The sequence below is a fragment of the Loxodonta africana genome, chromosome 13 (assembly GCF_030014295.1).
Source record: "Loxodonta africana isolate mLoxAfr1 chromosome 13, mLoxAfr1.hap2, whole genome shotgun sequence".
Classification (NCBI taxonomy): Eukaryota; Metazoa; Chordata; class Mammalia; order Proboscidea; family Elephantidae; genus Loxodonta; species Loxodonta africana.
The window spans coordinates 61,736,952-61,756,477 of record NC_087354.1 but is presented as its reverse complement, the minus strand read 5'-3'; the positions used below and the strand labels follow the sequence as shown (position 1 = coordinate 61,756,477).

Here is a 19,526-nt window from a genome sequence, read left to right as displayed (position 1 = left end):
TATAATCGTTGTAGTTGTGAAAAAGTGTGTTAGAACAATTCTGGGCCAAATCTACCTTTTCTTCAGTGGTATTACCTACACTCACCTCCTACCCTCATTACCCTCCACGTTAAACATGGAATACAGTAATAGATGCACACAGGTGGCCAGCTATTATTATAGCTAACCTTTGTGGGGACCAGTGATTAAAAATGGTACCGTCCATCTCTTCATTTCCTTTGTTAACCTGATGTTTATTTTCTGGAAAACCAAAACAAATGGTTGCATCTGGGAGTACCACTAAACTCCTCGAAATGCCCTTCCCAGGAAAAGCAAGTGATTTTGTATTCTTAACTCTGAAAACAAGGAGAGGAGAAGGACACTAACATTTATGGAGAAGCTAGTAAAATACATATAGGAGAAAAAATGTTATAATAGTAAAAATATATAAATAGCCCAAATGTCTATCAGTAGGGAAAAAGACAAATAAAATAGCACATTCTTAGAAGGTTGTTGTTGTTGTTAGGTGCCTTTGAGTCAATTATAACTCATAGTGACCCCATGTGGCAGAGTAAAACTGCCGCATAGGGTTTTCTAGGCTGTAATCTTTACGAGAGCAAATTGCCAGGTCGTTCTCCCACAGAGCCACTGGCTGGGTTCAAACTGCCAGCCTTTTGGTTAACAGTTGAGTACGTAATCATTACACCACCAGAGCTCCTTACTAGGTAGCTAACAGCAATCGAAAGGCGTGAAATATATAATCATGATTAAATCTAAAAAACAAGATTAAGAGGAAAAAAGTAAGTGGCAGAATAACGTACAGCAGGTTGTCATTTACGTAATAATTTTTATACTTACACAAAACGATGTAACAACTTACTTATGGATTTATTTATTTACCTGCGTGGGTGCACACACACACACACACACACACACACATGCTCATGTATACATATGTTTGCATAAAAACGTACTATAAGGATTCATATTATATCGTAATGATGGTTTTTTTGTTGGAATAGGAAAATAGAAATGAAGTACAAAGAGAACTTCATAATATACATAAGTTCAACAACATATATATATGTATATATTTTTGTGGGTGTGATACATATATGGCGTAGTAGTTAAGAGGTACAGCTGCTAACCAAAAAGTCGGCAGTTTCCACTAGGCACTCCTTGGAAACTCTACGGGGCAGTTCTACTCTGTCCTTTAGGGTCGCTATGAGTCAGAATCAACTCGACGGCAACGAGTTTGATTTGGTTTTTTCTTTTATGCATATGTGGAGCCCTGATGGTACAGTGGTTAAGACATCAGCAGTTTGGATCCACCAGCCATTCCTTGGAAACCCTGCAGGGCAGTTCTACTCTGTCTTATAGGGTCTCTATGAGTCAGAATCACCTCAATGGCAATGAGGTTTTTTTTTTTTTTATTGGTATATACATATATATGTACATGTATACACATATGTGTGTGTATGTATCTGTGTATATATATATACACACACATGTACATATACATATACATATACATATACATATACATATACATATACATATACATATACATATACATATACATATACATACATATACATATACATATATACCCTGGTGGCACAGTGGTTAAAAGCTCGGCCAAAAGGTCAGCAGTTTGAATCTACCAGCCGCTCTTTGCAAACCCTATGGGGCAGTTCTACTCTGTCTTATAGGGTCACTATGAGTTGGAATCAACTCAATGGCAACAGTTTTGGTTTTTTGTGTGTATGGTATATACATATATATGTACACACATACACGTGTATGTATATATATGTATGTGCATATATATACTCACACACATATATATATATGAGCCCTGGTGGTGCAGTGGTTAAGAGCTTGGCCAAAAGGTTGGCAGTTCAAATCCACCAGTCAATCTTTGGAAACCCTATGGGGCAGTTTTACTCTGTCCTATAGGGTCACTATTGAGCCATGGTTAAGAGCTATGGCTGCTAACCAAACGTTCAGCAGTTCAAATCCACCAGCAACTCTTTGGAAACCCTATGGGGACAGTTCTACTCTGTCCTGTAGGGTTGCTACGAGTTGAAATCAACTCGACAGCAGTGTGTTGGTTTTTGTAGGGTCACTATGAGTGGGTTTTGATTTGACAGCAACCAGTGTGGGTTTTGAGAGATACATATTTATATATGTATGTGTGTGTGTATGTGTGTTTGTGTGTGTATATATATGTATATGTAACTAAAAGAAGAAACTTAACATGTAACATAATTCATCTAATAAATGTTTATTGAGGGCCTGGTCTAAACCCACTCCTCTTCTCTGTGCTGGGAAGTGTGTGGGGATACAGGCAGTTCCCGGTCTCATGTGAAGAAGACAGAACAAAAGGAAGCCTTAAATATAATGTCAAGATATGACTTTCAAGGAAACCCTGGTGGTGTAGTGGTTAAGAGTTTGGCTGCTAACCAAAAGGTTAGCAGTTCAAATCCACCAGGCGCTCCTTGGAAACCCTATGGGCAGTTCTACTCTGTCCTATAGGGTCGCTACGAGTCGGAATTGACTCAACAGTAGTGGGTTTTTGTTTTTATGGCTATTAAAAATAAAATAAAAATAAGAAGCAACCAAGGTGTCCATCAACGGATGAATGGTTAAATAAATTGTGGTATATTCACACAGTGGAATACTACGCATCGATAAAGAACAGAGACGAATCTATGAAACATTTTATAACATGGAGGAACCTGGAAGGCATTATGCTGAGCGAAATTAGTCAGAGGCAAAAGGACAAGTATTGTATAAGACCACTATTATAAGATCTTGAGAAATAGTATAAACTGAGAAGAATACATACTTTTGTGGTTACGAGGGGGGGAGGGAGGGAGGGAGGGTGGGAGAGGGTTTTTTACTGATTAGTTAGTAGATAAGAATTGCTTTAGGTGAAGGGAAGGACAATACTCAATACATGGAAGGTCAGCTCAACTAGACTGGACCAAAAGCAAAGAAGTTTCCGGGATAAACTGAATGCTTCAAAGGTCAGCGGAGCAAGGGCAGGGGTTTGGGGACCATGGTTTAAGGGGACTTCTAAGTCAATTGGCAAAATAATTCTATTATGAAAACATTCTGCATCCCACTTTGAAATGTGGCGTCTGGGGTCTTAAATGCTAACAAGCGGCCAACTAAGATGCATCAATTGGTCTCAACCCACCTGGATCAAAGGAGAATGAAGAACACCAAGGTCACATGATAACTAAGAGCCCAAGAGACAGAAAGGGCCACATGAACCAGAGACCTACATCATCCTGGGACCAGAAGAATTAGTTGGTGCCCGGCCACAACCGATGACTGCCCTGACAGGGAGCACAACAGAGAACCCCTGAGGGAGCAGGAGATCAGTGGGATGCAGACCCCAAATTCTCACAAAAAGACCATACTTAATAGTCTGACTGAGACTAGAGGAATCCCGGCGGTCATGGTCCCCAAACCTTCTGTTGGCCCCGGACAGGGACCATTCCCAAAGACAACTCATCAGACATGGAAGGGATTGGACAGTGGGTAGGAGAGAGATGCTGATGAACAGTGAGCTACCTGTATCAGGTGGACACTTGAGACTGTGTTGGCATCTCCTGTCTGGAGGGGGGATGGGAGGATAGAGAGAGTTGGAAGCTGGCAAAATTGTCACGAAAGGAGAGACTGGAAGGGCTGACTCATTAGGGGGAGAGCAAGTGGGAGTATGGAGTAAGGTGTGTATAAACTTATATGTGACAGACTGACTTGATTTGTAAACATTCACTTGAAGCTCAATAAAAGTTAATAAATAAATAAATAAATATAAGGCTGGTTAAGAGTTGGCGAGTCACCAGGGGCCTGTCAGGAGGCGGCCAAAAGCAGAGGCCTGGATGTCAGTTCAGCATCAGTGCTTGAGGATGGGCACGTGGTTACCCAGCTGACTAATTGTTCCTTGCGTGCCTGTAGCATTTTTTAATTTCTCAGCAACAACGAAAAGTCTGCTTCAGAGTAGCATTAGATCTTTTAAGAGGTACCAAATCCAAATGAAATATTTAGGAGTTTCGATCTTTTGAAACAATTACTGGGGGTCGGGGGCGGGGGGAGAGGTAGGGGATGATGTATCTGGAAAAATATCCCATAATGATTTGATTTTATATCTGGAAAACAACCAAGTGTAAATCATCTTTGAGTTCAACAAAATCAGCAGTGATCCTCAAGTGGAGAAGAGGATGTATCAAAACCTTCATGGGAAGAATAACATTTTTATTTTTATCAAAAAGGAGTATTACTTTAAAAAAAAAAAAAAAGTCTGAGAATGTGCTCTGACAGGGGAAATAAACAGCTGGAGAAAGCTATTTAAAGAGTTAGAGACCTAACTTCTGTACTGACATAAGCGTTATAGCATTCGACCAGCATGTGGTTTGGGGTTCTTTGTCTTCATCCTCATCTGTAAAGTGGGTGTGATGGATTCATCTAACCATGAACAAACGGCTTAAACAGCAGCTCCACCTTTATCATCATCGCCATTATCATTGTTGTTAGTTGCTATCGAGTCAACTTGATTCATGGCAACCCCATGTACAACAGAATGAAACATTACCCAGTCCTGCGCCATGTTCACATCCGTTGGTATGCTTGAGTCCATTGTTGTAGCCACTGTGGAGTGTCTTCCAACCTAGCAGGCTCATCTTCCACCACAATACCAGACAGTATTTTGTTGTAATCCATGGGGGTTTCCTTGACTAATTTTTGGAAGTAGATCACCTGGCCTTTCTCCCTAGTCTCTTTTAGTCTGGACACTCCACTGAAACCTAGTCACCATGGGTGACTCCACTGGTACATGAAATACTGGTGGCATGGCTTCCAGCATCACAGCAACATGCAAGCCACAACAGTACAACAGAGTGACAGGCTGGTGGTATATCACCATTATATGTATTATAATGGTGATATCTATCTATTCATCTGTCTATGCTATCTTTTATTAAGGGTTTCTGTGAACCAGAAAGTAGACTAAATGCTTTATACCCATTATCTTTTTTGATTAACCAAGTGATTGATTAAGTAGGCCCTAAGACTCTTCCGGGTTTATCAGTCTGTTATGAAACAAAGAGGAGGAAACACAAGAGACAACAAGAGCAGTGGTTCCTGTCCCCTGGGGGCACATGGAGGATAAATGCCTGGCTCAGCTTAATGGCCCTGCTTATTCCTCTTTGCCCTTTTGTGTCCCCTTATTTTGTTAAACACCTTACCTCATTTGCATCTCCTTTATTCTTACCCTAAACTTACAGCAAAGAATTACCATTATAAGAACAAATATTATTATTTTTTTAATCTATACCAAAGAACTGGAATTAAGTCTGTGTGCCAGAGAAGTGGGTTTGGTTATGGTTTTATAGCATGTATGACTGAACCCCTAGCCTTGCAATTATGTGCTTTAGATAGAATCGATTAGGTTTTTCAGGAAGATATGTAAACACATCCATCCAGTTGAGTTTCGGTAATTTATTGTTGGGATATAAACCATGCTTTGGGTCAAAACACCAGACCTCTTTTCATTAGCTAAAAGTAGTCTTAAAAGTAGTCAGTCCATCACTGAAGGCTCAGTTATGGCACCACCTCAAACCCTCCACTCTTCCCTGTCCCCCGACACACCAGGTTGTGACCTGTTCACAAAACAGCCGAAGGTGAATTATGCAGTATTTATTGGAAGGAGTGAAGACAAGCAGGGGTTCTTCTAGACAAATGACTTGTCAGGCTTGAATTTTTTAAAACAGGCTTCTATTTCCGTAGTTCCTGGGGAAGCACTGATGGTCAGAAATGACACCTGTATTAAAAACCTTAAATAGGTTGACAAGTAGAATGAGTTGATATAAAACGATGCTTGCTTTATAGAGAGTCAGATATGCTTATGTCAGTGTGTAGGCTCCCATTTACCACGTAGCTGTTTGTGTACCTTCTACTTTGTTTATGTGCTTTCTGAAGACTAGATTTCAGCAAATTTTACATTTAAAATGCTTCTTTTTAAAAAAATGCACGTATAAGAGTGTGTGTTCCTACTTCTGCCCTCCCTTCCCAGCCCCTCCTTGAGCAAAGTAAAGGATTCCCTGCTTTGCTATGTTCTGCATCTTGACCTTTAAACTAGACTTGGTGTTTCCATCAGAGCCCTGTACTCTAATTTCTTCTGGCTCTCGTGTTGGACTATCTTGTAACAGGGTGACACTTGTAAAGCAATAGGGATAGGGCTGTCTCAGGGCAAATCACTCTTTATGAAATGCCAATGCAGTGACTTACATTCAGTGACACTGAAGGAATAGAACATCCAGACACAGTAGGACAGTGACCAGAGGAAGGAAGGGCATCCCTCATCCACTCACACATTACTGGGCAAAGAAGAAAGCCAGGGGGCTTAGTGGGAAATGAGTAAAGTAGGTTCTAGGTAAATATATTAAATACAAAAGTAGTTACATATTGTCCGTCATAGCATTCTCTACAGCACTCTGCATACATATTGTTAACAAATCTCATTACAGCCTACAAATAACAGTATTATTATCACTATTTTTCTAATAAGGAAACTGAGATGGTTTGTTTTTCAGCAACTTATCTAAGCAAACAAGTGCTTCCTAAAGTCCCAACATTTTAGCCTGGCATTGATATCCGTCTACAGACTGACTCCAGCCTATCTTTCAAATCCCAGAGTGTGGATCCAGTGAGACCTGTCAGGAAAATGGAAATCACTCCATGTACTTCCAAACAGGTGAATAATACAAGAAAATGACTGTGAACGTCTTGGGAAGGAGAATGAACATCAATCCGTACCTTGCACCATACGTAACAATTAACTTCAAAAGGATCAGAGATCTCAGTGTGAAAGCTAAAACTATGAAACTTCTAGAAGAAAATGTTTGCAACTTTGGGATAAAAAAAAAAAATTTAGACAGGATGCAAGAAGCATGAAACAAAAAAATTGAGACATTGGACATTTATCAAAATACAAGGCTTTTGCCTTTTGAGGGACACCTTTAGGAAAACAAAAAGGCAAGCCACAGACTGGGAGAGAACATTTACAATACACTTACCTGATGAAGAGCTTATATTCAGAATATGTAAAGAACTCTCACATCTCAACAAAAAGACAAACAACCCAATTAAAAACTGATCCAAACATATTGGTGGCTTGCCATCTCTAATTATGGGAAACATTCTAGGATGCTGAGTTCTGCTTTATTTACCTATCCCTTTTTTCCTACTACCCACTCCACTCTTCACATACACACACACACACACATGCAAGCATGCACACCTATTCTGGAAAAAGGAGGAGCATAAATAGAAAAATAAAAGTTAATACATTTACAGAGAAAAAAAGAGCAAAGAATTTGAATGAACACCTTACAATGAAGATGATAGGTCTATGGCTAAAAAAGGACATGAGAAGGAACTCAACATTATTAGTCGTCAAGGAAATAAACGTTAACACCACAAGGAGATATCACTCCATGCCTACTGAACTGATGGAAGTTAAAAAGACTGACAGTACCATATGTTGTCTAAGATGTAAAGGAACTGGAACCCTCATACACTGCTGGTGGGAATGAACAACCACACTGGAAGACAATTTGGTGATTTCTTACGAAGTTACACATACAACTACCATATGACCTAACAATGCACTTCTAGATATTTACCCAAGAGAAATAAGAGCATATGGCCTCAAAAAGACTGTACACAAATATTCATAGCAGCTTTATTTACAATAGTCAAAAACTAGAAATATTTCAAATGTCCATCAGCTTGTGAATGGGTAAGCAGTGTGATAAATCCATACAATGGAATACTACTCAGCAGTAAAAAGGAATAAACTACTAATACATGTAATGTCATGGATAAATCTCAAAATAAATATATTGAGCGAAAGAAGCCAGGCACAAAGAGTACTATATGATTGCATTTCTGGAGACATTTTTGTTTGGTGTAACTGGGGGTGAGGTGTTACTGTTATTCAGTGTATAGAGTCATAGATGCTGCAAGACAGCCTAAAATGCACAGAACATTCCCCTACAATGAAGAATTATCCAGCCCAAAATGTCAATAGTCTTGAGTTTGAGAAATCCTGGTAAAGAGTTACAAAAAAAGCGCATTGAGAGTTACCTGGAGACAGAGGCAGAGCGAGAAATTGATTGTAAAGAGGCATGAAAAAATCTCTGGGGGAAAATTGAAATATTCAGCATTTCCAGAAAAACAATCCAAATAGTAGTGGTGGTTTCACGAGAACATACATCCAGCACATCCCTCGAAGCTCATCAAGTCATACACTTTAAGTGGTTGCAATTTATTGTAGGTAAATTATACTTCAGTAAAGTTGATTTTTAAAAAAAAAAACCTTGGGGACACTAAACTGTACATGTAAAACAAATGTTGAATCAGCAAGCGTTGTTTAATATATATATATAGGGCCCTGGTGGCACAGTGGTTAAGAGCTCGGCCATAACAGTATTTTCTGTAAAAAAAGAAAAGCTTTGGGAAGACTGGAGGAGCAAAGGGGTGTTACCCAGAGCTCCAGCGTGCACATCCACCACTCGAAACCCCAACACGCCGCTGAATAGGAACCCAGGATGCTTCTCCCCTGATTACGTGGAAGCCACTGCCAACACTTCCGCAACCCGCAATGACCTGCCTGAACCAGAAGTCTCATGGCTTCCCGCTTTCCTCCTGCCTTCCGATCTCCCTGAGAGAAAGCTGGTTGGCAAGGGAGTCCGGGAAATGCAGTTCTCAGACTTCTGGCAGGAAGAGAGCGGAGTACCTGTGGGCTACGTCTGGCACCTAGCTTGCTATTCCTCATATACTAAGCAAATCAAACCATCCACACACTCGGAAATGTATTCTGATGGCTCCTCATGAGCGGCCACCACCTGTCTGTCAGTTGAGGCTTGTGTGTTGCTATGATGCTGAACAGGTTTCAGTAGAGTTTCCACACTAAAATAAACTAGGAAGAAGGGCTTGGCAGTCTACTCCCCAAAATCAGCCAGTGAAAACCCTATGGATCGTAACTGTCCAATCACCCAACAGATCATGGGGATGATGTAGGACTGGGCTGCTTTTCGTTTTAATCTGCGTGATGTCACCATGAGTCGTGGGCCAACTGAACAACAGCTAACAACGACTTCCTGAATCCTCTTGGAGGTGAAATTTCCCCCACCCCTTTGTTCCCTTAGCATTTAATTTATACCTCTCTTTTAGCATTCAATTTATTTGGATACAAATCTAACCACTCTTATAGGTCAAATGCAATTTAAAGACAGAACCTGTGTTTAGTTGATCTTTGTTTTCTCCGCAGTGCTCATCAGCAGTGCTGCGTGTGTGCCTGATTGGTGTTCATTAAATACCCATTGAATAAATGTGTGATTGCATACACCGATGAATGAATAAATGAAGTTCATAGACAATTCTATATGGTTGCAGAAAGAGATAGATCTACCTGATCTCTGCCTGTCTCCCTAAATCTGTCCGTCAACTTTCCCTTTTTTATTCCATCCATATTTGCATTTTTGAGGGCCTTCTGTGTACCAAAAGGAGCCCTGGTAGTGCAGTGGTTAAGCTCTCAGCTGCTAACCAAAAGGTCAGAGGTTTGAAACCACCAGCTGCTCTGCAGGAGAAAGATGTGGCAGTCTGCTTCCGTAAAAGATTTACAGCCTTGGAAACCCTGTGGGACGGTTCAGCTCTTTCCTTTATGGTCTCTATGCATCGGAATCGACTTGATGGCAGTGGGTTGGGTTTTGTGTTTGTTTTCTATGGACCAGATAGTGTGCTTAATGCTTAAGATTCTCTGTAGGAAGTACTAACTGGGGATTGTAAAATAGCTATTGACAACATAAATATTCACTGGATTTTGCCTCTTTCCCTGCAAAAATGAATGTAAAACTAATGCAAAAATCACATCAGCCCTTCTGTTTGCACTTAGGAAGGAATGACTCAATGAAAGGACTGCCAAAGAATTCAGTAAGGGGTTTGAGCAATTGGAAAAAATCTTTCTCCTGCTGGGTTAAGTGTCACAGAGAAAGAAAACCAATGACGAAGAGATAAAAGCAAAGTGAACCTCTAACTATGTGGTCTAATTTAATATAAAAGCCAGCATGCAGGGATTCTCCTTCACCAAGTCTAGATAAAAGCAATGCTTTACACCTCCCCATTCAAAAAGCGAGAAAGAGCTTTTCTGATTTGACACCATCGTGTGTGTATTTATAATCATGGGGCAAGAATTCAAAGGCAAAGTGTCAGTTATATTTGAACAATTCTAGGAGTCATTGAGCCAGTGGGATGAATTTATATTATAAGCCTAGAATGCTTGGTTTCTAAAGGTGGCTAAGTATTGTCTGTGAGAGGAACTTAACAGCCAAGTAGAAATCTAGCAGCTTTGCCATTCCAGAGAACTACAGTTGGCTGTAGCACTGGCATGGGTTGGAATCCCATTTCTGCCATTTTTTATTTGCTTGACTCTAGGCAAGTTGACTTTGTCAGTCTCAGCTGTAAAATGTGAAGTGATCGTGGGGGTAATCAAATACCTACTGTTATAGATTAAATTGTGTTCCCCCAAAATATGTGTTAGAATCCTAATCCCTATATCTGTGAATGTAATCCTGTTTGGAAATAGCATCTTCGTTGTTAGGTTAATTAGGTCAAAACTCAGTAAAAACCCATAACCATTGCCATCGAGTCGATTCCGACTCATAGCGACCCTGTAGGACAGGGTAGAACTGCACCATAGAGTTTCCAAGGAGTGCCTGGTGGATTTGGACTGCCAGCCTTTAGTTAGCAGCCGTAGCACTTAACCACTATGCCACCAGGGTTTCCAAAAACTCAGTAAGTTGGGTTCTAAATCTAAACACTTCTGAGCGATAAAAAGAGCAGATTAGACATAGAGATATACACACACAGGAGAAGACAGGTACCGCATGAGGATCAGCTATAAGCCAAGGGACCAAGGAATTCCCAGGACTACCTACAAGGAAGGAATCCACATGACTGAGACCCTGATTTGAACTTTTAACCTCCAGAACTGTGAGAAAATTAATTTCTGTTCTTGAAAGCCACCCACTTAGGGTATTTCTGTTATGGCATCACTAGGAAACTAAGACACCTAACTCATAGTATAGTTGTGAAAATAGCGTACATAACATATGTGGCTGCTTAGCACAATGCCTGTTACCTAGCAAGGAGTCAGTACATTCTAGCCATTATTATTAATCTATGGCACCGCCTGTGGGGAAAGAAGCCCAGAGTCTGCCACTCATAAGCAGAGATCACTTATAAAAGGGAGAATTGAAACCAGACTGGAAGTTTATCTCCTCAGAAGTTCTTATGAAGCCAAAAGATGCAAAAGAACACATTTCCATATTGAAAATACTCTGCATACATTCTGCATTTCACTTCAGAGTAAGAACACTCTAGAGTCTAATTAACTTTCCCACTAAGATTATGACAGAGAATGTATGGGAAGTGTCCCAGCCTGAATAAGCTTGACGTTCGGAGATGATATGAAAAGACAGCACCGTTATAAGTCAGCCAGTCTGGTTCAAAGCATCTCCCCTATGCTGCTCTTGTACAATACAGGGTTGATTGTAAATGCTGTCCTATTTTGAGCATCAGTAACAGTGCAGAGAAAGATGCCATTTTTCTTTGAAACCTTATTTTTCAAGTCCATGGAGGAAAATAAGCTTTTATGTGATGAGAAGCAGCTCTCAGCACGTGAACATAATACATCCTGGAGAATCAGGACACTTGGGGTTATATTTACTACTACCTAATTTTTTCTCAAAACAGAGAATAACAAGTTTTGGTAAGGATGTGGAAAAATTGAAACACTCATGTATTGGTGGTAGAAATGTAAAATGGTGCAGCCACTGTAGAAAACAGTTTGGTGGTTCCTCAAAAAGTTAAACAAAGAACTACGACGTTGTTGTTAGGTGCCATGAAGTCAGTTCTGACTCATAGCAACCCTATGTACAACAAAACGAAACACTGCCTGGTCCTGTGTCAATCCATCTCGTTGAGGGTCTTCCACATTTCTGCTGACCTTTTACTTTACCAAGCATGATGTACTTCTCCAGGGACTTATGACCCAGAAATTCCACTTCTAGATATGTACCCAAGATACTTTAAAGCAGGGACTCAAACAGATATTTATACACCAACGTTCAAAGCATTATTCACAATAGTCAAAAGGTGGAAGCAACTCAAGCTTCCATCAACTGATGAATGGATAAGCAAAATGTGGTATGTTATTGTTGTTGCTGGGTGCTGTCAAGTTGGCTGTCTCCTAGAGACCCTGTGTACAACAGAATGAAACACTGCCCAGTCCTGCACCATCACCACAATCATTGCTATGTTTGAGCCCACTGTTGCAGCCACTGTCAATCCATCTCATTGAGTGTGTTCCCCTCTTTTCATTGACCGTCTACAATATATACTTTTAAATTGTGTCTAGCTGTATAAATTCTAAAATGTGATATATACACACAATAAAATATTATTCAGTCTTGAAGAGAAATGAAGTTCTGATGCAAGCTACAACATGGATGAACCTTGAAAACAGTATGCTGAGTGAAATAAATCAAACACAAAAGGACAAATAGTTTATGATTCTACATGTATGAATTCTCTAGAACAGGAAAAATTCATGGAGACAAAAGCTTATCAGTGGTTACCAGTGGCTGGGGAAAGGGAGATGGGAAGTTACTTTTTAAGGGTCACTGAGTTTGTGTTTGAGGCAATGAAAAAGTTTTAGAAATAGGTGCTGGTGATGTTTGCACAGCATTGTGAGTGTGATTCATGCCATTGAATTAAACACTTAAAATGGTTAAAATTGAAATTCATATATATATATATTTTGTTTTTACCATAATAAAATTAAAAAAAAGATAAAAGCTGACTCACTCTGTTGCTTATGATAATGTGTTATCACTCAGTTCAAGGTTCATCAACCCATGATGCAAAATGTCTTAAATGAACAGTTCTTACCCTTCTGTGGGTTCTTTAAGAATCTGTTGAAAGCTACCCTGTAGCCAGAAAATACATACATATATATATATATATATATATATATAGCCATAAAAATTAGCATGTAATCTTTGGTACCCGAATCCCTCTTCCAAGTCCACTGATCCTCAGGTTAAGTATCTCATCTCTGAAGTATAGATTCCAGTCAAGCTCGTGGACTTCAGAGTCAGACAGATCTGGGTTTGAATTCTGATTGCAACACTAACTGCCATGTAACCTGGGGGAGTTTTTTACCTTTCCAAGCCTTAGTTTTATCACCTGAAAATAGAAATAATAATACTTCTCTTGTCATAGGTTAATTGTGAATATTAAATGAGAGAATCTATTTAAAGCACTTACATAATCCATGGCATGTACAGTCATCCCTCGATATCTGCTGGGGAATTGGTTCCAGGACCTCCTCAGATACTAAAATCTGTGGATGCTCAAGTCCCTTAGATAAAATGACATAGTATTTACATATAACTTATGCACATCCTCCTGTATACTTTAGATCATCTCTAGATTACTTATAATAATTAATTCAATGTAAATGCTATGTAAATAGTTGTTATGTTATACTGTTCAGGTAATAATGACAAGACACAAGGGGAACAATGTTCAAACAACGTGTACTGGAGAGCGACTGAGGATCTGTGAAATGGCGGAAGGCTACAGCAGGGGCTGCCGACACATCATTTCATTCGCATGGATTCTGTGTAGTGCTCAGCAAGCAGAATTCAGGTTTTGCTTTTTGGAACCTTCTCCCCCCACTCCCCGAATACTTTCAATCCGCTGTTGGTTGAATCCATGAACGCAGAACCTGTGGATATGGAGGGCTGACTGTACTAAGGACTCAATAAACATTAATATTGCTATTAGCTATTAAAATATAAAAGCTGGGCCCTAGATGGCCAGAGAAGAACTTCACTTTCAATTTGGTAGTCACTTATTTGTGAAGGAGTGTGGAAGGATTCTGAACACTGACAGTGGAAGAAGCCTGAGCCAAGACAGGTCAGATATGCCCCAAAAGAGACTGAGTAGATCTCAGGATCTTAGATTCTCAGGGTTGGTAGGAATTTTAGTATAGACAATTATATGAAACCCAGAGCAACTACAACTGCATTGTCTATTTTGCAGAAGGACATCTGTGAACCTTTAGGTAACGTTTCATGCGTTAAAGAGGAAAGAGATAAACCAAATATATTAGTAATTTATTGACTAACTGGAATTAATAAATAAATTCTTTTAAAGTGCACCACTAAGAATTTTTTGGTTAACTGTGGCTAGCCTGCTGATGGATTTTACTTAGAGCTAAATGAGGAAATATGTTAAAATAATACTTAATAGGTTATCAAGCTCCATTTATAATAGAGTATTTTCTGCCCACCATATAATCAGATATTTTTTAACACTGTGATAAAGAGATTTTGCCAAAACTGAGAATTAAATGACTCGGGACCAGTCTTTAAATCCACCCAACCAATTCAGTAATACAGTATGTCATTACCTTGGGTATGGATTTTCAATTGTGAGTTCGTGCCTACAAAGGAGGTAAAAAAGCAATGTAGTGTATTTAAAAAAAAAAAAGAAAGAAGAAGAAGAAGGAAAGGAATCAATGAGGACAATATTCTCATTTTCCTCTTACCACCCTGGCCACTTTTCAGGCTCTTTTGAGGCCTACCCTCCTACAGTTATTCTTTCCTCCCCTTAAATGTGAAATGTCAAACTCAAATGTCTGCACAGGCCAGGCAGGTAACATGAATGAGGAAGCAGACTATTGATTGTGGTCATCTAGAAAGTGTGTCCTCAGGCTAAATGGGCAGCTTTTCCTCAGCTCCCACCAAGATTTTCATCTCGGACATAATATATGCAAACCTGGATTCCTGATCTATCCCCAACACCTCTTCATCTTCCAGTGTCCCATATCAGTCGATGGTACCTGTATTGTTCAAGAAACATGAAAATTACTCTCTGATTTTGTTATGTTTGGTTTTTTGCTGTTGTGCCTCTCTTGTTGCCCTTATTCAATATGTAACTCTAACTCCTGTAGATTTTTCTTCTAAAATATTTCTTCAGTTATGTCCCCTTATCATCATCCCTATCGCCACAGCAAGCCAAAGTCATGTTTTATCTGTTTCATTGCAATAGCTTCCCAACTGGATTTCTTCTATCTTTTATTCCCCGCCAATCCATTCTTCACGTAACAGCAAGAGTGAGCTTTTAAAATACTAATTGAATCATATCACTTCCTGTTTAAGATCCTTCAATGTCTTTTTCAATGAATGAAAACTAAGAGAAGGCAGTGTATCAAGTAGGTATCCTACTGCTGTGTCAAATGAACTAAGTGTTTTTCATCTGTGAAGTGGGAATGATAGTCATACATCATCGAAGAATTGTGAGAATTTGGTAAGGGTCAATTTGATTTTACATTAGTTTTTGCAGGAAAGGAGGCAAAACCCAATAAAAAACTGTATTGTTAATGGCTACTTTACAATCCTGAGCTAGTACCTCCTACAGAGAACCTTCTAAATGTTTCAATGACAGTGTTTTCATTTGTATTATCGTGGCCTTAAGGTAAATGTCTGCCTTGATGAAAGGATAAAAGCCTATTTTTAAAAATTATGGAATAAACCAAATTCAATTAAAATTATAGGACATACTAAAGACCAATTTTATATGTCTTAAGAACTTTTTTAAATGGAAAATGAATAGATATTGAGGTAGGTATGATGTTACATCATAGAAATTGAACTATTTTGTGTGGCTGTCTCTGGTTTTTATGGATTTGAATTCACCCTTGCTTGAGCTGTGCAGGGCAGTCTTAATTTCCAAAATAGCATCATGAATTCAGCAGCCCATCGTGGCCCCTTTTTCTTTCAATTAACACATTCCCATTTAGAAAACACCAAAGTGAGAATGAATCCATGAATCTGAAAAGCCAGGAGTGAAAGTGAGAAGTAGTACACTCTGTCTCTATAACTAGAATTAAGTCAGCTCCCTATCTGTGCTTCCTTTTTTTTCTCACTAGATCCATAAAAATCACTCCATGATCAGCTCTTTGGTTGACTTCCAGTTTAATTGTGAACTGAAAATGTTGGCTTCTTATGAGCTGAATTGGTTGATGGGCCACTGCAAAAAAAAAAAAAAAAAAAAAGAAATGGAGATTAAACTCCCTATGGAATATAGCCCTCATTTTTTTTGTCTTCAAGAATAAGGGTATTTCAGTGTTGATTACATTTCCATACAATGAATTCTAGCCTTCCAGAATGCTTGTACTGAATATACAATAAGCAGGCTTTCTTTTTGATCAAGAACAATTTTTTTTAAAAAAAGAAATGAAGAGTTGAGGGGAAAAAAAGGCTTACAACTTTGTTTCTCAGTGGTAATTCTGTTAAACAACTATTTAAGAACTCACCACAAATGAGGTACTTGCTAAATTGGTAGGGACACCTACTTGTATAAACTATAAAAACTAATTGTTGTTACTTGCCATCGAGCAGGCTTCAATTCATGGGGGCCTTATATACAACAGAAGGAAACTTTGCCTGGTCCTGTACCATCTTCATGCTCATCGATATCATTTTATAGACCATTAGACTTTAGCCCTAGAGGAGAAAAGCAACTATACAAAGGAAAACATGTAGTTAGTAATAACTGATATTAGAACTCAGTCTCCTAAAGTAAGATAGATTCGTAGTTCTCATAAATATAATTTTAAGTATTATACTTTGTTCTCATTATAAAAGCGACACAAATATGCACCGAGTGAATTTTATATATAAATATGTGTAAAATACGTATATTCAATATACCAGTATTTAATATCTATATCATATATCTTATAGTGACTCACAGCGACCCAATAGGACAGAGAAGAACTGCCCCATAGGGTTTCCAGGAAGCCCCTGGTGAATTTGGACTGCCGACCTTTTGGTTAGCAGCTGTAGCTCTTAACCACTACTCCGCCAGGGTTCCTATAAGTCAGAATTGACTGGATGGCAACAGGCTTGGTTTTGGTTTGGGATATATATATCTTATACGTATCTTACATATATCATCTATATCTTACATATATACGTATACAGAGAGAGAGAGCCCTGGTGGTGCAGTGGTTAAAGCACTCAGCTGCGAACCAAAAGATTGGCAGTTTGAACGCACCAGCCACTCCGTGGGAGAAAGATGTAGAAGTCTGTTTTTGTAAAGATTTATAGCCTTGGAAACATTTGGGGGCAGTTCTGTTCTGTCCTACAGGGTCACTATGAGTCAGAATAGACTCAGCAGCAGTGGGTAGGTTACATATATACATATATATGTGTGTGTGTGTATACATCTTTAGCCAGCCTAGATAGAATATATTTTGTTGTGAAGTGTGAGGCAGGGATCCAATTTCACTTTTTTCTAAATGGATAGCTTTACTGAATGTTCGTTGAATGCCGTTTTCAAATATCACTGCGTTTTTCTGCAAATAACACGCACCTTCTATGTTTGTTTGCCAACCAGGCCCTCCTCCCATGAGGTATTTTCCTAAGCACTCTATGCTAATTTTTTTACAGCAACATGTAAAAAAAAAAAAAAAAGTCGATATAGCCACACTTATGAAAATACCTCTTTGGGGAAGGACATGGTTGGCAAGCAAAGGTAGAAGTCGTGCATTATTTGCACAAAAATATGGTACTTAGATATTCCTGGAGTTTTATGACATAAAAATTAAAATATTTTGTGCAAATCTCTCTTATTTTTATCGATCTGAGTTTACCCTTGCCTTGAGCTCTCCAGGGCACAGCTGACTCCCAGCGTTTTATTCTAGCCATTGGTCTGTGTCCATTCCTATGAACTTTATGCACTTATGGATCTAGGAAATGTATTACAGCTCAGTCTTTAGGCTGGGTTTCTCCCTCTGAAATATGCCATTTCTCTAAAACTGATTCTAAGGTTGTAACCCTTTTAGTTCTCTTAATTTATCTCCTTTAAAAAATCTTAAGCATTCACCGCTCTTCATGAAACTCATATATTTTTCATTAACTGTGCCTCAACATGAAAAAACATTACAGAAGTAACTATCAGAGCAAAGAAATTATACAAACCCATTGCCATCGAGTCGATTCCGACTCATAGCGACCCTATAGGACAGAGTAGAACTGCCCCATAGAGTTTCCAAGGAGCGCCTGGTAGATTCGAACCGCTGACCTTTTGGTTAGCAGCTGTAGCTCTTAACCAAGGTTTCCTAAAGATGTTATAACTACTGTCATTCTTTAGTACTTAGACATGTTGCTGGTCTTTTAATTGTATGTTACCTCTGCAGGATATTAAAGTGTACAAGACCTTTTGATTTTAAAGCTGTTTTTATGCAGCTCACTTCCCCACCTCTGCCTATAGTCCCTACCTTGACTGTCCATCCCAGTCATATTGAAACTCACTCTGTTGTCTACCTGCCCAAGGCTCCCTAACGCCTCCAGCATCTGTACATATTATTGCTTTGCTTACAATAGTCTTTTTTCGTATTCATCTCCATAAAATACAAATTCTCTTTGAGGACTCAGCTTAGATATCATGCCCTATGGGAAGCCATCTCTGACTCAGCAGATGTTTACTTAGCCCACTTACCTACTCCTATCATAGTATATCTGCCATTATAGTGCTTATCCCATTGTGTTGTAACTGCCTAGTTAATGGTCTACCTGCCCCGCCAGATAGTAAGTTCCTTGAGGACAGAAATTCTTTCTGGCTCTCACCTATATATCTAGCATCTAGCACAATCCGGAGCACTAATAGGCACTCAATAAACTTGCCTTGAATGAATGAATTATATATGTTCATTGCAGAATATTTGGGAATAAAATTGAAATTTTTCAAAAAAAGGAAAATGAATACAAATAGCACGAACTAAAGAAAATCCTTGGTAGCATTTTGGTGTCCTTACTTTTAGTTTAATTTCTCTATAGACCTCACTGCATATAAAGCTTTGAACACTTATGATTTTACTTAACAGTGAGCATTTTTTCATGTAACTTCAAATTCTTTGGAAATGCCACTTTAATATCTATAACAAGAAGGTTGTCCTTTAGAAGCAACGTAATTTATTGAGCCATTCCTCTGTTGTTGGTCTTTGACTTACTTGCAATGTTCTGGCTACTGTAAATAATGCCAAAATGAATATTTTTGCATCTCTGATTACTTCTCTATAATACATTCTACAAACGAAATTACCAGGTGAAAATTTCACAGTTCTACATGCAATATATCAAATTATTCTTATAAGAATAAATCAGTGTATTCTCAACTGTATTATCTTTTTTAGATAGTGAAGATTTCAGAGACAAAAATAAGTACCTTATTTTCCCCGTATTTGTATTGTTAATTGTATAATGATAATCTTTGCCCATTTTTCTATCAGACTGGTTGTTTTTCCTTATCGATTTTAAAGCTCTTTATATGTTAAAAATACAATTATTTGTGAAATTTTTGTAAATATCCCATCTGTCATATTCATTTTTATTTTA

General features: G+C 38.7%; 1 protein-coding gene across 2 annotated transcripts in view; it reads left to right on the top strand.

The window, feature by feature from the left end:
* RNF150 (ring finger protein 150) overlaps window positions 1-19,526 on the top strand; it is a 317,481-nt gene that overhangs the window by 276,096 nt on the left and 21,859 nt on the right. The window lies entirely within an intron of this gene.